This window comes from Lissotriton vulgaris, unplaced genomic scaffold, assembly GCF_964263255.1.
Source record: "Lissotriton vulgaris unplaced genomic scaffold, aLisVul1.2 SCAFFOLD_2001, whole genome shotgun sequence".
Taxonomy (NCBI): Eukaryota; Metazoa; Chordata; class Amphibia; order Caudata; family Salamandridae; genus Lissotriton; species Lissotriton vulgaris.
Window position 1 is genome coordinate 278,849 of NW_028248739.1, and position 18,927 is coordinate 297,775.

Sequence of the window (18,927 nt, forward strand, 5' to 3'; positions counted from 1 at the left end):
GGGCCACTTCATTGTTTTGCACACTTAGGGGCCGATTCTGATCTGGGTCTGAAGGACACTGAATGAGATCCGGACGGAAAAAGAAAGCCATACGAGTATTTTCCGCCCGACTCGTACAGCTGTACGAGCGAGCAAGTACGATGCGAGCAATGCGAAATCCACAGACCAAGTCTTTCCGGGTCCGAACCTCTCCGTACATCTCGTCCAGAAGCAAAACGTGGTGCAATGGATGCGATTTACGACCGAGCCAGTATGATGCACGCTTCGGATAGCCGGTGCGAGCCGAAGTTTCCGTCTCGCAAAACGTCTGAGAAGTTGCCTTTGGGGGTCCACGTCGGACCCCTTTTCACCTGCAGCCTTACGACTCAGACACACACAGGCATGTACGGTACAGATGGTACCAACGCGTACCCACTGTAGGGGGCGCCCTTGTGCGAAACATACCCATTCAGTCAATGGGAGCCCATGTACGCGTCGTACGACTGGGCCCCATTGACTTCTATGGGAGTCCGACCGAACCGAGTCCAGCAGTATGGGGCCGCATTGTACTCATTCGGTCGGACTGCAGGACTCTGGATCGGTCTGAAAACACTCCGGATCCGGCTTGGTTGGAGAGCTTTCCGACCCAGATCGGAATCGGACCCTTAGTAATGTCATATCCTGCTGGGAGAGATTGAGGAAATGTGTGCTGTATTCGCATTGTTTTCCAGCGAATTCGTGACCACCTACATTTGTAATATCTGTTGCTTGAGTGGATAGACCTCAGATCGCAAGGTATTAATATTGGATTCTGCGCTGTCTACCTTGTCGGATACCTTGAGTAGATGTGCACGTTGAAGATTGACTTCACCTGCTATTTGTCCCTCAAGTGCTTCCCTGGAACCCCTGAATGGCTACTAGTAGAGGTGGCCTGGATGGCTCTGTCTCCTACTCCTGGGACTATTTCAGCGAGGTCACCTGACTTTTTGAGATGTCTAATGGATTAAGAAGTAATGAAGGGCCAGTTGCCCTCTGGGTGCCAACAAGAGGATGGTCATGTATGATTATGTAATGACTGAATCAAACCATCTTGATACTCTTTGTACAATCATCTCTAGATATATTTAATAGATTGTTGGTCTTTGGGCACTTTTATTGGTACAAGACTGGCATTGCGGTGAGTAGGCGGCTGCCTGACCCCACCAACATCCTTTGAGACCAAAACTCTTGGTGTTTCACCTATGAATTGTGTAGCGCTTTTATTTACTTTTAAAACTCAGCAGCGATTTTAAAATGAGTGCGATTTTAAAACTGTTAAACCTGCCTAACTTTGCACACGTATAGTACTGTACCTTCTTGACTCCCGCCTCGGTCCCCGCAGCTGTGTGCTGCTTGTGTGGAGGGCGTGGAGACCGGGCACTAGAACGCGCAGGGCATTCCCGGCAGTACATGGGGCGGAGCTGATCACGAGCTTCGCTTACTATATAACCATGTGCCAGCGTGCACGCAGTGGACGAGCGCAGCGGGCGCGCCCAGGTCCGGCCACTCTGCCCAAATCGACCTGTCAGAGTGCCGCAGATGGACTAGAGAGAGTCTCCTAGAACTTAGACCCACAATAGATGGTAATCACACAAGGTGCAACCCTGGGCTATTTCAGGAACGGTTTTTCTGTATAGACTGCCCTTCCCCCCCCCCCCCCACTCTACCTCGTCCACGCAGGGACATGAGAGAGGAACGCTTCCTGACTCCTCCACATGGGTAAACAGACATAATATCGAGTCCAAAATATCGATTGGACAAAATATCGAGTAAAAAATATAGACTGGACAAAATATCGACTAGAAAAAATATAGACAACAAAAATATCGACTAATATCGACTAGAATAGCCAAAATATCGAATCAAAAATATAGACTAGACATAATATAGACTAGAAAAAATATAGACAACAAAAATATCGAAAATAAGGTAAGTTATTAATATTTAATAATATTTGAGTAATATAAATCTGTAGCGGATTGTGGGTTTATAGGGGAATAGGGTGGGAAGTAATTTAATTATAAATAATTAATTATGTACATTTAATGTAATTGTTACTTAAATAATAATTGGTAATTAATTAAAATATAATAGTTAATTAATTAAAAATGATTAATTGATAAATAATTAATTTTTAGTAATTTATTTTCTGTAGCGGGTTGTGTGTTTATAGGGGAATAGGGTGGGAAGTAATTTAATTATAATTAATTAATTATGTAAATTTAATCTAATTATTAATTAAATAATAATTGGTAAATAATTAAAATATAATTGGTAATTAATTTAAAAAAAATTGATAAATAATTAATTTTTTTAAATTTATTTTCTGTAGCGGGTTGTGTGTTTATAGGGTTCAGGGTCAGTTTTCAGTTTTTGGGTAAAGGGGTATTTTTAGGGTTCAGGGTCAGTTTTCAGTTTTTGGGTTAAGGGGTATTTTTAGGGTTCAGGGTCAGTTTTAAGTTTTTGGGTAAAGGGGTATTTTTAGGGTTCAGGGTCAGTTTTCAGTTTTTGGGTAAAGGGGTATTTTTAGGGTTCAGGGTCAGTTTTCAGTTTTTGGGTAAAGGGGTATTTTTAGGGTTCAGGGTCAGTTTTCAGTTTTTGGGTAAAGGGGTATTTTTAGGGTTCAGGGTCAGTTTTGGGTTTTTTGGTAAAGGGGTATTTTTAGGGTTCAGGGTCAGTTTTGGGTTTTTGGGGTACAGGGATATTTTTAGGGTTCAGGGTCAGTTTTGGGTTTTTGGGGTACAGGCGTACGCTTTCTCTACTGTAGCACCCACTGGAGTGGGAATAGTAATTTTTACCCCTACGCTATCCAACGATCTCTGTAATGTAGCACCCACTGGAGTGGTTACATTAAATTTAAACCTTTTGCTATGCCACGGTAAATATATTCTATATGTTTTATTAATAACATGTATTTATATATATATGTATTATTATTATTAATTTTTAAATTTACATTAATTATGTAATAATGTTACATTTATTTAATTATTTTAACAATGTTTATATTAAAGATATGTAATATTATAATAGTTTTAACTTATTTTAAAGACATAAAAAAATCGATATTTTGACAGTCTATATTTTTAACACTCGATATTTTAAAGTCGATATTTTTGTACTTACCTTAGTGAAGATAGAAAGTCGATATTATGTCCGTCGATATTTTGTCATCGATATTATGGGAACTCGATATTTTGGTAGTAGATATTATTTCAGTGATCCCTCCACATGAACTTAAAGCCAGCCTGGTCAATTGCCGGTCCCTGCCTAAACACGCAAGTGATATCTGGCTTTCCCTCATGTCTAACGCCTGGGACGTGATGTTCCTTACGGAAACATGGACTAAAGATGCCTCTAACCCTGATATCTTTCTAGCAGTCCCCCCTGAATATCAATTTGTCGGGTTAAACAGACCCGGATCAAAGACAGGCGGAGGCCTAGCTATTATTCTCAGATCCCACTGGAAAATTTCCACCAGAAAATTAATTAACCTAGGATCTATAGAAACCATGTACTTCAGCATATCCGAGGCCTCTCTTCTTATCTGTGCGGGGTGCTGATTTATAACCCACCCAATCCCCCCCCCTACCCATATGACGGATTTACTTACGATCCTGCTGATCTCTCCTTAAAACACCCCCACTTCACTGTCCTTGGTGACTTTAACATACATGTAGACGACAGTAACTGTGCAAAAGCATGTTCCCTAGTAGAAACTATGGCGGGCATTAACCTTTTCCAGAAAGTTGCTGGCCCCACACACACAGCTGGCCACACTCTAGACCTTATTTTTACGAACTTACCAGGCCTTTCTACCCTTGCCCCCCTCCCTCTGACTTAGTCAGACCATTTCATCATTCCTTTTAACCTCAAATTCATACCCACTACGGCTCCCACATGCAGGACAGAGAAAGTGGGAAGAAAGTGGTTCAAAGTAACGCTTGAGGCGTTAGAGCCTGCATTAGCTGAGCTCAAATGGCATCCATCCAAAGATAAAAATATTGATGTGGCAAAAATAAATCAATACTTTACCACGGCCATTGAGACCATCTCTCCCCTAACTAGTCTCTCTTCAGCCAGAACTAAACCATCCGCACCATGGTTCTCCCAGTTGTTACGGGAAGAAAAAAGCAAATGTAAACGGTTAGAACGCCTCTGGCGCCGCACCTACGATCCAGTTGCCAAAACAACGTACAGAGTGGCGCTAAAAAAAGTCACAAAACTAAACAAAGCATTATGAGAGAATACTTTGCCAGCAAAATTACACCTGCAGACATCTCAGCAAAGGTGCTCTTTCAGATTGTGAAAGACTTCACCAACTCTACGGCCCTCACTCACCTGACTGAGCCCTGCCAAGAGCTCTGTGATGGATTGTCAGATTTCTTCCACGAGAAAATCACTGATATTTACGCCTCATTTAATGCGGCGAATAGGTCCGACACAGAGGTCGCACTTCCCACGCATGCTCCAGCTAAGGACATAAGGCTGAGTGCACTCAAACCTATCACCTTAGACGTAGCATTGAATAAATTACAACTATGTAAATCAGGTTCGCCCCTAGTCCGATGCCCGCCCAGGTGTTCACGGCAGTAGCTCCTGCGATTGTACAACCCCTGACAACATTACTGAACTCCTCCCTCTCATCAAGTCAGTTCCCGGAGACATGGAAACAGGCCATTCTTATCCCCCTTCTGAAAACCTGAGGCTGACCCTGCTGTATTTAGCAACTATCGCCCTATGTCATTGCTCCCAAAACCGGCTAAAATCCTGGAAAAAATTGTCCAGGAACAACTTGCTGACTATTTAGAAACCAATGAACTTCTACAAGACTCACAATCCGGATTTAGGACCGGGTACAGTACCGAGACAGCACTACTGGAGGTCTCGGAGACCGTGCGAGAAAGCGTGGGCAGGGGAGAGGTAGCCATGCTTGTGCTACTCGACCTGTCCGCAGCTTTGGACACAGTCTCTCACGCCATCCTCCAGAACAGACTCCTAGAGATGGGAATTTGTGATACCCTGCTAGCCTGGATCATCTCGTTTCTGACAGACCGCACACAACAAGTTTGGTGCCGACCGTTTTGGTCTAAAGATAAGAAACCACTTGGTTGTGGGGTGCCCCAAGGATCTGCCCTTAGTCTTCTTTTTTTTAACGTTTATCTCGCACCCCTGGCAAAGGTGATTGAGACTTTTGGGGTTAGAGTGGTCTCTTACGCTGACGACACCCAGCTCATTTTCTCCTTTAGAGACCACTCGCCCCTCGGTTTAGAGAATTTTAGATCCTGTCTTTCTAATATTGTAGACTGGATGACTCTGAACACGCTTAAACTCAATACAGACAAAACGGAGGTGCTGTTCTTCAATCAAGCGACCCCCCCTGTTACCTGCCACCTGGTGGCCCACAGATCTCAACCCTCCACCCACCCTGGTAAAAGTTGCACGCAATCTTGGTGTCCAATTCAACAACAAACTATCCTTTAAAGTCCAGATTCAGAAAGTCACCTCGGCTTGCTTTGGCAAACTCCACATGATAAAAAAGATCTCCCCCTTTCTCCCCACGGAGGCACTGAAGACAGTGACGCATGCCCTGGTCACTTCGCATTTGGACTATGCGAACAGTTTGTATTTGGGACTTCCTGCCTACCTTCTCCACAGGCTGCAGATCATGCAGAATGCCGCAGCCAGGCTGATTTGCAAGGTCCCCTACCGACATTCCATCTCACCTCACTTAAGGAAGTTGCATTGGCTCCCCATCACTGCTCGCGTCAAATTTAAGGCCCTTGTTCTCGTCTTCAGGGCCTTGAATGGAAAAGGCCCTAGATACCTCAGACACAGACTAAAAATAGTCCAATCTTCTCTTAATCTCAGATTAAACCACCTCAGTCTCTTGCTCCCTCTCAGATTCTGCCTTGTACGAAAGGGTGGTAGAGCATTTGCAGTGGTGGTATCGAAACTATGGAACTCCCTACCCATAAGTCTTCGTCTTGAAGAACCGGGTTTTAGAACCCAGCGGCGCCAGGATAACGCCCGATGTCTTCGGATTCCCCTGCCTCGGCAAACAGACACACAGGACACTTCTTGATGACGTCAAAGACCAAAGTTTTTTGGCTGCAACCAGGAACAGAGGTCTACGAAGCACAACACGGGTGGTTCGCTAGAGACTGCACAAATTCAAGGAGCGGAGCATGGTCTTTTATGCCAAAAATCACATTCCTGGCTAGCATCAATTACATACAAACTGACCAATGGAAACATGACATTTCAAACATAGCGCATGACGACAATCCCACTTTTCGTTGTCCAGCCCACCAGAAATGACCAAGCACATTCCAATATTCCTGTTCGATCAGGCCAGACAAACCCATCATAAAACCTCAACCCAAATCAGTGATTAAGCCATAAAGGAAGGAACAGAAACAGATGAGAAGCAAGATAGAAGGGTGGGTGCGTGTACCATAAACTCAGCAATGTCCTGCTCTTTGACCTTTACTTGCTCAGCTGCTTAACAAGGAACTGGCTCAGCGGGGTCAGCCTCGGGCAAGGGAGTCAGTTCGGCCAGGTCACGCAAAAGTCAGCTAAGGAGTACGTGTCCCAAGGACTCGTTCGGCCGTAGTCATCGGCCTATGTGAGGGCAACCACACAAAATGGCTGCCGCACACAAAATGGAACCCAAGGGTTCAAACGAAATCCCTGAATACGTAGTGTTCTCATTGATCGATTATGACGAAAACACTCGTACACACCGCACTCATGATTTGCGGTTCGCTGATACCAAACTCATCTATATCCGACGACCTTTATTGAACGGGTTCAGAATCTATGAACCACAGACCCTCGAACTACGGAACTACAGACCCTCCTTTTGCCCTTACATAGGCAATAAACCCAAACCCATGTCAGTCTGAATCCAGGTCTATATTCATCAGATCATCAAGATGTTGCTGTAGCATCATCCTAGTACTTAGCAACTCTCTCTGGACAGGTCTCCTCGCACACGAAGTAGCACAGAGGCCACATATAGCCGTAGCACACTGCACACAGAGACAGAACAGGAAAAGGATAGCTAAGATCATCCCAATGACCATCAGAATCTTCCATCCCCACGTGGATATCAATCCCCAAAACCATCCCATCAACGACCAATCTCCCTTGTCTATATGTACAGACTCGGAGATCTTATGTAGCCTGGAAATGGCCTGGAAGACTGTCGGAGCGTTGTCTGGAATGAAAACGCAGCAGCTCGATTGAATCAGTTTACACACTCCACCTCTATCTGCAAGTATGACATTAAGAGCAACTCTATTCTGAAGTGTCATAAGTCGATCCGACTGGAGCTCAGCAGTCAAGTTACTAAGGGCACCGGCAGTTTCGACTATGGTGGACTCAACCCCTCTCGTCAACTGGCGAATGTTTCTGCTGTTAGCCATCGGTCCCCAGAACGGCAGAAAACCCTTAAAGAAATCTCCCAACTCTTGCCCTGCGGTATCTTCCTTACTGAAGACACCTCTGGCAACTCTCGTCTTATGGTAATCTGCCACAGCTGTAAAAGTGGGAGGCAACAGGAAAGAAATAAAACATGTGCCTGAGAAGTCAGGGGGCAAGCATGTATACGCTTTGTCGTAGCAGATGAAATAGGTACCCTTAGCTGCCAAAAACGCTGGGGAAGTCTGCGACGCAAATACATAAGTCTGAGTGCAAACACTCTTCCCTAACTGAGCTCTAGGATTCTTGCCATTTTCTTGCAGATAATAGCGACCCTGATGAGGCACTATCCAAATTGGTGGAGAACTTTTCGCTCGCTGGTTAACACTCAGACTAACTCCATATCCAGTAACGTTCCAACCAATGTATGCTTGTGTCTCATCTCTTGGAATAGTCTCATACGAACTAATTCCTCTAATCATGTCGACTATACCCTTGACCAGAGCACTATTCTTCGATTATCTTTCACGGACGTTGGGGATAGACACTATGAGCATAAATGAACATCGTTCCATACGCCCAAATAGAACCATTGTAGCTGAAAGGCAAAACCAGGTACGGAATACCTTTATCGGTCGTATAGGGCATTAGGCCACAAATCCAACAATTTTTCGTGTTCATAACTAGCTGGTGTTGGTGCAGGAGTTGAATAAAGGAATTATTAGCAAACTCCAATCTTCTAACTATTTCATGTTCGGGCAGAGGGTGAAAAGAATGAGAAGAAATAGTAGGAGGAGGTATAGGTTGCGTAGTGGGCATGAACGTCACTTGAAAAGAGAATGTCACATAACCAATTAAAAATATCAGTAAGGTAAGCAACATGAATAAACACAATATTAAAAATCGTTTTCGAGGCATCAGTTTGCAAATTTTGCTCTTAAAGCTTATTGTCTCAACAGGTCTCTCCATCTCGAAGAACTCCATCCTCACTAATATGCTGCTCGCGGTGGTAGGGCGTTCTATGCTAAGGAATGCTTCTGTCAGCCCAGGGCAACTCCCTTAGGCCAGCCAGAACCGTTGACCTAGTGTCTCCGGCTTGCACTCCAAAGACTTCGGCAACCGCGAACCTACAGCTGAACCCGGATGGCGGTCGAAAAACAAAAATCAAAGTAGTTCCTCGGAGGAGAGTTAACCTGCAAACAAAAAAATCATAAAAAGGAACTTTACACTTTTATTAGTCCAGCGACTCTCGGTCGCAAATTATAACGGTCTTTGCCAGGCAATGTTTGTTCACGGAATAAAAGTTCAGGTTCAGTAGTGTTCAAACGGTTCAATGGAGGCAGATCTTCTTGAAGAAGATCGTCACTTTCTTTCTCAGTGTTCGTTCCAATCAAGCGGGCATCGCTGAATGGCAGAAAACGAGGCACGGTCTCAGTCTCAGAGTCAGGAAGTCCCTTCTGGACCCACCGGTCGTACGGCAGAGGCAAAGGAGCCCTTTTGCAAAGTACGCCGTGGATCCAGTTCTTTTTACCGTGCACTCGTACTGCAGAACGGGTAGACAACAAAACAAGGTAGGGTCCGGTCCAGCGGGGCTGCACGTTCTTGCTCCGCTGAAAATTCTTTACCAGGACCCAGCGTCCAGGTTCGATAGCATGTCCTGGATCTTCAGAAGGCTGTGGCAAGGAATCATGAACCTGTTGATGCAAAACACGCAATTAAGCCGTCAATTCACACAAGTAGTCAAGCAACACAGGATGTTCTATCTCACTGAATTTTGTCCGCCTCGGCACACCCCAAAGGTGTGCCGGGCGGCCAAAAACAATCTTGTATGGACTCAAACCCATTTGCGAATGCATAGTCATTCTAGTGGACAGAAGGGCTAAAGGCAAGGCATCTGGCCATTGTAAACCAGAGCTCGCTTGAATTTTGGCCAATTTTAATTATTTCAAGGTGCCATTATAGCACTCGACTAAACCAGCTGATTGGGGGTGATTTGCAGCGTGGAACTTCTGCCATATTCCTAACCCGTCACACACTCTCTTCATCACTTGACCCACAAATTCACTCCCATTGTCACTCCAGATCATTCTCGGCAAACCAAACCTAGGGAAGAACTCTTTGATAAGGGCTTTCGCTGTGGACAAGGCAGTATTATCCTTCAAAGGGTAAGCTTCCACCCATCTAGAAAAAGAGCAAACAACCACTAACACATACTTTAGGTTGCTGCACCTCTCCATGTGGATGAAATCTAGCTGGAAAGCCTCAAACGGATACGTTGGAGGAGCAAAATGACCAGCTGGGGTTGGAATTCCCTTACCAGGATTGTACATCAAACACACCATACAGTTCTTAACCAAATTCTCTGCACACGTAGGAATTCCAGCATTCTGCCAAACCGGGGCCAACAACTTGAAACTCCCTTTCACGCTGATATGTGCCATTCCATGAGCCCTCGTAACCACTGGAAGCACATACGCATCGGGTAACAACCATCTTTGATGCTCTGACAAATCAATCCAACAACCATTCGAATCCAATCTACCCTTACTCTCTCTCCATTCATTCAACTCTTTCTCTGTAGCTTCAGCTTGGATGGATTTCACACTCTCAATCGTATCTTCACACATACTTCTATCTGGAACCCATCTCGCCGGACCTGCAACATACATTCGACTCATCACATTTCTCGCAGTTTCTTTCACGACCTCATCTGCAAACGCATTACCACGATAACTTTCTTATGGGCACTGCATTTTACAATCGCTACTTGCAATGGCAAAGTAAGTGTTTCAAGAAGTTCATTCACCAACTGTCCATGCTGGATCTTAGTCCCATGCGAAGTCAGGAACCCACGCTCTCTCCACAAACGTCCAAAACTATGAGCCACACCAAATGCATACTGTCTGTCAGTGTACACAGTCACTCGTTTTCCTTTCACTAACACACACACTCTCATTAATGCAATCAACTCTGCTGCTTGCGCTGAATTATGTGGGATACGTGCAGCTTCAACAATTGTATACAAAGTCGTAACAGCATATGCCGCAGTCGTATCACCATTCGGAAGCTTAAAGCACGAACCATCAACCCACAAAGTACCATCACATTCTGGAAGAGGAGTATCCCTAAGGTCTATCCTTTCTTTCGTTTCTTCCTCAGTTCTAAGGAGACAATCATGTTGTTCTGTATCATCTAACTCAATTGAAATCGGCAACAACATGGCTGGATTCAACGTGTTGCATCTCTTAATATGCACATGACTCGCTAACAAGGTCAATTCGTAACCCGACAACCGAGCACTAGTTAAGTGCTGTGTCTTGGTACGATTCAACAAGGTATCGACTGCATGTGGAACCATCACAATCAGTGTATTGTCCATAACCAAACCAGCAGACTGTCGATTAGAAACAGCCGCTGCTGCTGTAGCTCTCAGACAACTCGGCAACGCTCTAGCTACCGGATCCAAAGTCGATGAAAAATAAGCACATGGACGCTGCTTATCACCAAACTGTTGAGTCAAGACTGACAATGCACATCCCTCTCTCTCGTGGACATACAACGTGAAAGGCTTACTGTAGTCGGGGGGTACCCAACACAGGAGCCGAACACAACGCATTGCGTAATTCTGAAAAGCTCTTCTGACATTCGTCAGTCCAAGGAATAGGATTTGGAGTATCCTTAACAGTAAGAGCTATCAAAGGCTTCGCGAGCAACGAACAATTAGGGATCCACTGTCTACAGTATGATGTAATACCTAAGAAAGCACGTACTTCTCTCTGTGACGTAGGCACACTAATTTTCGCAATAGCTTGAATTCTTTCTGGGGTCAGTTTCCTTCCCTCCTTCGATAAGAGGTGACCTAAATAGGTAACTTCTTGTCGACAATATTGCAACTTCGAAAGAGAAACCTTGTGATGGAAATCAGACAAGTGACGTAACAACGACAAAGTAGCCTCTCTACAAATCTCTTCATTGTCAGCAGCAACTAACAAGTAGTCAACGTACTGAATAAGAGCAGCATCATCAGGTAAAACCAACAAATCAAGTTGCGTCTTTAAAGCTTGACTATAGATCGATGGACTCTCGCAATAGCCTTGAGGAGCGTGCTTAAAGCGGAAACTTCGTCCTCCTGAAGAGAATCCAAAGATATCTCTACTCTCCACGGCAATCGGGATGCTGAAGAAAGCATTCTTCAAGTCAATCACCGAAAACCACATGGCTGTAGCCGGGATCAAAGTCAGTAAAGCGGTAATATCCAGTACAACAGGAAATTGCGGAACAACGATCTTATTCACCTTGCGGAGATCGATCACAAACCTATATACAGGAGGTTGTGAAGAATCAGTTTTCTTCAAGACAGGCAAAACCGGACTATTGCACACATTACCTCTCGTTTCCTCAATCACACCTTTCTCAATCAGATCATAGATGATCGTCAAAAGTGCTCTTTCACCATCACTCGAGATCCCGTACTGTGGAATACGTTGCAATCTAGCATTTGCTTTCAACGTCACAACATATGACGGAATTGAAGAACCGGGTTTTAGAACCCAGCGGCGCCAGGGATAACGCCCGATGTCTTCGGATTCCCCTGCTTATGCAAACAGAGACACGGGACAGTTCTTGATGACGTCAAAGACCAAGTTTATTGGCTGCAACCAGGAACAGAGGTCTACGAAGCACAACACGGGTGGTTCGCTAGAGACTGCACAAATTCAATGAGCGGAGCATGGTCTTTTATGCCAAAAATCACATTCCAGGCTAGCATCAATTACGTACAAATTGACCAATAGAAACATGACATTTCAAAAGTAGCGCATGATGATAATCCCAATTTCCATTGTCCAGTCCACCAGAAATGACCAAGCACATTCCAATATTCTTGTTCGCTCAGGCCGGACAAACCCATCATAAAACCTCAACCCAAATCAGTGATTAAGCCATAAAGGAAGGAACAGAAACAGATGAGAAGCAAGATAAAAGGGTGGGTGCAGTGTACCATAAACTCAGCAATGTCCTGCTCTTTGATCTTTATCTGACCAGCTGCTTAACAAGGAACTGGCTCAGCGAGGTCAGCCTCGGGCAAGGGAGTCAGTTCGGCCAGGTCACGCAAAAGTCAGCTAAGGTGTACGTGTCCCAAGGACTTGTTCGGCCGCAGTCATCGGCCTATGTGAGGGTAACCACACAAAATGGCTGCCGTACACAAAATGCAACCCGAGGGTTCAAACGAAATCCCTGAATACGTAGTGTTCTCATTGATCGATTATGACGAAAACACTCGTACACACCGCACTCGTGATTTGCGGTCCGCTGATACCAAAATCGTCTATATCCGATGACCTTTATTGCACGGGTTCAGATCTACGAACCACGGACCCTCGAACTACGGAACCACAGACCCTCCTTTTGCCCTTACATAGACAATAAACCCAAACCCATGTCAGTCAAAATCTAGGTCTATATTCATCCGATCATCAATATGTTGCTGTAGCATCATCCTAGTACTTAGCAACTCTCTCTAAACAGGTCTCCTCGCACACAAAGTAGCACAGAGGCCACAAATAGCAGGAGCACACTGTACACAGAGACAGAACAGGAAAAGGATAGCTAAGATCATCCCAATGACCATCAGAATCTTCCATCCCCACGTGGATATCAATCCCCAAAACCATCCCATCAACGACCAATCTCCCTTGTCTATATGTACAGAGTCGGAGATCTTATGTAGCTTGGAAATGGCCTGGAAGACTGTCGGAGCATTGTCTGGAATTAAAACGCAGCAGCTCGATTGAATCAGTTTACACACTCCACCTCTATCTGCAAGTATGACATCAAGAGCAACTCTATTCCCCAGTGTTTTTAGCAGCTAAGGGTACCTATTTCATCTGCTACGACAAAGCGTATACATGGTTGCCCCCTGACTTCTCGGGCACATGTTTTGTTTCTTTCCTGTTGCCTCCCACTTATTCAGCTGCGGCAGATTACCATAAGATGAGAGTTGCTAGAGGTGTCTTCAGCAAGGAAGATACCGCAGGGCAAGAGTTGGGAGATTTCTCTAAAGGTTTTCTGCCGTTCTGGGGACCGATGGCTAACAGCAGGAACATTCGCCAGTTGACGAGAGTGGTTGAGTCCACCATAGTCGAAACTGTCGGTGCCCTTAGGAACTTGACTGCTGAGCTCCAGTGGGATCGACTTATGACACTTCAGGAAGTCTGAGACGCAAATACATAAGTGTCAGTGCAGACACTCTTCCCTAACTGAGCTTTGGGATTCTTGCCATTACCTTGCAGACAATAGCGACCCTGATGGGGCACTATCCAAATCGGTGGAGAACTTTTTGCTCGCTGGTTAACACTCAGACTAACTCCATATCCAGTAACGTTCCAACCAATGTATGGTTGTCTCTCATCTCTCGGAATAGTCTCATACGAACTAGTTCCTTTAACCATATCGACTATACCCTTGGCCAGAGCACTATTCTTCGTATTATCTTTCGCTGAACGTTGGGGATAGACACTATGAGCATAAATGAACATCGTTCTATATGCCCAAATAGAACCATTAAGGCTGAAAGGCAAAACCAAGTACGGAATACCTTTATCGGTCGTATGGGGCATTAGGCCACAAATCCAACAATTTGTTGTGTTCATAACTAGCTGGTGTTGGTGCAAAAGTTGAATAAAGAAATTGTTAGCGCATTCCAATCTTCGAACTATTTCATGTTCGGGCAGAGGGTGAAAAGAATGAGAAGAAATAGTAGGAGGAGGTATAGGTTGCGTAGTGGGCATGAACGTCACTTTAAAAGAGAATGTCACATAACCAATTAAAAATATCATTAAGCTCAGCAACATGAATAAACACAATATTAAAAATCATTTTCGAGTCATCAGTTTGCAAATTTTGCTCTTAAAGCTTATTGTCTCAACAGGTCACTCCATCTCGAAGAACTCCTTCCTCACTAATATGCTGCTCGCGGTGGTACGGTGTTCTATGCTAAGGAATGCCTCTGTCAGCCCAGGGCAACTCCCTTAGGCCAACCAGAACCGTCAACCTAGTTTCTCAGGCTTGCACTCCAAAGCCTTGTCAACCACGACCCTACAGCTGAACCTGGAGGGCGGGTCGAAAAACAAAAATCAAAGTAGTTCCTCGGAGGAGAGTTAACCTGCAAACAGAAAAATCATAAAAATGAATTTATATCTTTATTAGTCCCGCGACTCTCGGTCGCAAATTATAACGGTCTTTGCCAGGCAATGTCTGTTCACGGAACAAGAGTTCAGGTTCAGTAGTGTTCAAGCGGTTCAATGGAGGCACAGCTTCTTGAAAAAGATCGTCACTTTCTTCCTCAGTGTTCGTTCCAATCAAACGGGCATCGCTGAATGGCAGAAAACGAGGCACAGTCTCAGTCTCAGAATCTGGAAGTCCCTTCTGGACCCACCGGTCGTACGGCAGGGGCAAAGGAGCCTTTTTGCAGTGTACGCCGTGGATCCAATTCTTTTTACCGTGCACTCGTACTGCGGAATGGGTGGACAACAACACGAGGTAGGGTCCTGTCCAGCGGGGCTGCTCGTTCTTGCTCTGCTGAAAATTCTTCATCAAAATCCAGCTGCCAAGTTCGATAGCATGTCCTGGATCTTCAGAAGGCTGTGGCAGAGAGTCATGAACCTGTTGATGCAAAACACGCAATTTAGCCGTCAGTTCATACAGGTAATCAAGTAACACAGGATGTTCAATCTCACTGAATTTTGTCAGCCTTGGCACACCCCAAATGTTCGCCGGGCGGCCGAAGACAACCTCATACGGACTCAAACCCATTTGCGAATGCACAGTCATTCTACTGGACAAAAGGGCTAGGGGCAAAGCATCTGGCCATTATAAACCAGAGCTCGCTTGGATTTTGGCCAATTTTGATTTTAAGAGTGCCATTATAGCACTCGACTAAACCAGCAACATACATTCGGCTCATCACATTTCTCGCAGTTTCTTTCGCGACCTCATATGCAAACGCATACCACGACCAACTTCATCCGTAACTTTCTTATGCGCACTGCATTTCACAATCGCTAATTGCAATGGCAAAGTAAGTGATTCAAGGAGTTCATTCACCAACTGTCCATGCTGGATTTTCGTCCCATGCGAAGTCAGGAACCCACGCTCTCTCCACAAACGTCCGAAACTATGAGCCACACCAAACGCATACTGGCTGTCAGTGTACACAGTCACTCGTTTTCCTTACTCCAACACACACGCTCTCGTTAATGCAAACAACTCTGCTGCTTGCGCTGAATTATGTGGGATACGTGCAGCTTCAACAATCGTATGCAAAGTCGTAACAGCCTATGCCGCAGTCGTATCACCATTCGGAAGCTTGAAGCACGAACCATCAACCCACAAAGTACCATCACACTCTGGAAGAGCAGTATCCCTAAGGTCTATCCTCCCTTTTGTTTCTTCCTCAGTTCTAAGGAAACAATCATGCTGTTCTGTGTCATCTGACTCAATTGAAATTGGCAACAACGTGGCTGGATTCAACGTGTTGCATCTCTTAATATGCACATGACTTGCTAACAAGGTCAATTCGTAACCTGACAACCGAGCACTAGTTAAGTGCTGTGTCTTGGTACGATTCAACAAGGTATCCACTGCATGAGGAACCATCACAATCAGTGTATTGTCCATAACCAAACCAGCAGACTGTCGAATCAAAACAGCCGCTGCTTCTGTAGCTCTCAGACAACTCGGCAACGCTCTAGCTACCGGATCCAAAGTCGACGAAAAATAAGCACATGGACGCTGCTTATCGCCAAACTGTTGAGTCAAGACTGACCATGCACATCCCTCTCTCTCGTGGACATACAATGTGAAAGGCTTACTGTAGTCGGGGGTACCCAACACAGGAGCCGAACACAACGCATTGCGTAATTCTGAAAAGCTCTTTTGACATTTGTCGGTCCAAGGAATAGGATTTGGAGTATCCTTAACAGTAAGAGCTATCAAAGGCTTCGCTAGTAACGAAAAATTAGGGATCCACTGTCTACAGTACGACGTAATACCCAAGAAAGCACGTACTTCTCTCTGGGTCGTAGTCACACTCATTTTCGCAATAGCTTGAATTCTTTCTGGGGTCAGTTTCCTTCCCTCCTTCGATAAGAGGTGACCTAAGTAGGTAACTTCTTGTCGACAATATTGCAACTTTGAAAGAGAAACCTTATGATGGAAATCAGACAAGTGACGTAACAACGACAAAGTAGCCTCTCTACAAATCTCTTCAATGTCAGCAGCAACTAACAAATCGTCAACGTACTGTATAAGATCAGCACCATCAGGTAAAACCAACAAATCAAGTTGCGTCTTCAAAGCTTGGCTATAGATCGATGGACTCTCACAATAGCCTTGAGGAGCGCGCTTAAAGTGGAAACTTCGTCCTCCTAAAGAGAATCCAAAGATATCTCTACTCTCCACGGCAATCGGGATGCTGAAGAAAGCATTCTTCAAATCAATCACCGAAAACCACGTGGCTGTAGCCGGAATCAAAGTCAATAAAGCGGTGATATCAGGCAAAACAGGAAATTGTGAAACAACTATCTTATTCCCCTCGCGAAGATCGATCACGAACCTATATACAGGAGGCTGTGAAGAATCAGTTCTCTTCAGCACAGGCAAAACCGGACTATTGCACACATTACCTCTCGTTTCCTCAATCACACCTTTCTCAATCAAATCATAGATGATCGCCAAAAGTGCTCTTTCACCATCACTCGAGATTCGGTACTGTGGAATGCGTGGTAACCTAGCATTCGCTTTCAACGTCACAACATATGGCGGAATCTCTAAAAGGCCAACATCGTTCGGACCAGTAGCCCAAAGAGAATCAGGGAGAGAAGACAATTCAGGTGGAAGTCGATCTTTAGATATATACATCGGAGAGATCACTCTCTCACCCAATGTAAGATGTACTCCTGACGGAGAACAATATAGCGTGGCATACAATCGCTTTAACAAGTCCAATCCCAACAAGTTCTCACCACAACCAGTCGTCAGAATGAGGGGTGCTTCGAATTTACGAGGTCCAACAGAAATAGACAATGGACTAGAAATCGGATTTGTAACCGGGGCGCCAGAAAAACCTACTGAAACATTCTTTAAGCCAGACAAAGGTGCGCCAGGGAGTTTAGAGTGCATAATAGAACTCTTCGCAGCACCAGTATCCAACAGAAAAGGCTCTGACACACCTGATGCAATCACTTCAACATAGGGTCCACTCTGATCTACTGGAACTGAAACAATTCCCTCTCTTTGTCTATGGCTGTCCTAGCAATCATTACCATCCACTTCCTTACCTTCAACATAGTAATCGTCCGCATAGTACTGTGCCGTCCTACCAGACGCACCATTCTGCTGATCAAAGCTATTCATAGAATTCTGTAGAGGCAAAGAACGCATATTCTGACCACGACCTCTACCTCTAGGAGCTTGTTGAGCACCTCGACCTCTCACACCAGAAGCACCATTCGTGCGCTGTAACAGAACCGTACAACTACTCTTGAAATGGCCCTCTTCTTTACAATACGTACACTGATTAGGACCTACGGGAAAACGCTGTTGAGAAGACTCGAACCTTTGCGAGTTTCTCTGATATTGCTGATTTTGCTGATAATCGCGCTGATTATTACGGGGCGGATAAGCTTGCTGTAGAAGAACTTTAGTATTCAATTCCTTAGTTTTCTTATCCGCTTTCTCTATCTCATCCTTGTTCCTATTTTCATAGTACTGGGCAGTAGCCAAAATCTGAGCTGACGTAGAAACGGCCCAAGCACTCTCAGAATCCTTGAACCTATTGCACAATCTGGGAAGTAAATTATGAACAAATTTGTCGATGAACAATCTCTGACCACCTTCGGTACTCATATCCTGACCACTGTGGTCTACAAAGGTCTCTTCGAACAGCGTGAAAAAATCGGACACAGTTTTGTCTTTCTTCTGCTTGCATGCAGACAACTTGTCCCAATTAACACGCAGTTCAGGCATTAGAGTCTTCATATAATCAATATTCCTACCAGGAAGGTCAGCAATCAAATCCTCTGGCTTAGCACCACCTACTTGTCTATTATCTGCATCTCTAGGATTATTCCATGTCTCACCTAGTTCCTGTGCATGATCTGAATGACGAATCTTACCCCAAATAGGCTGTGGAACAACATTCCCAAACAACATATCTATATCTGCCAGATTCATGATACACGAACCCACAGTCTGAGTTAGCTCCTTATAAAACCCTGTTGGATTTTTGCACGGATCAGTTAAAGACTGCTTAAGAGCTAAAACTTCAGCACGCTTCCAAGGAACATGTACCCAAACACGCTGAAAGTGTGGCGGAATCGCTGGATTAACAGCTGCATCGCCAGGTCTCCAAACTGGAGGAACCTCACGCATTGGATATTGACACTCCTTTCTCCTAACTGACGAATCAGGCTCAAACAATCGGTC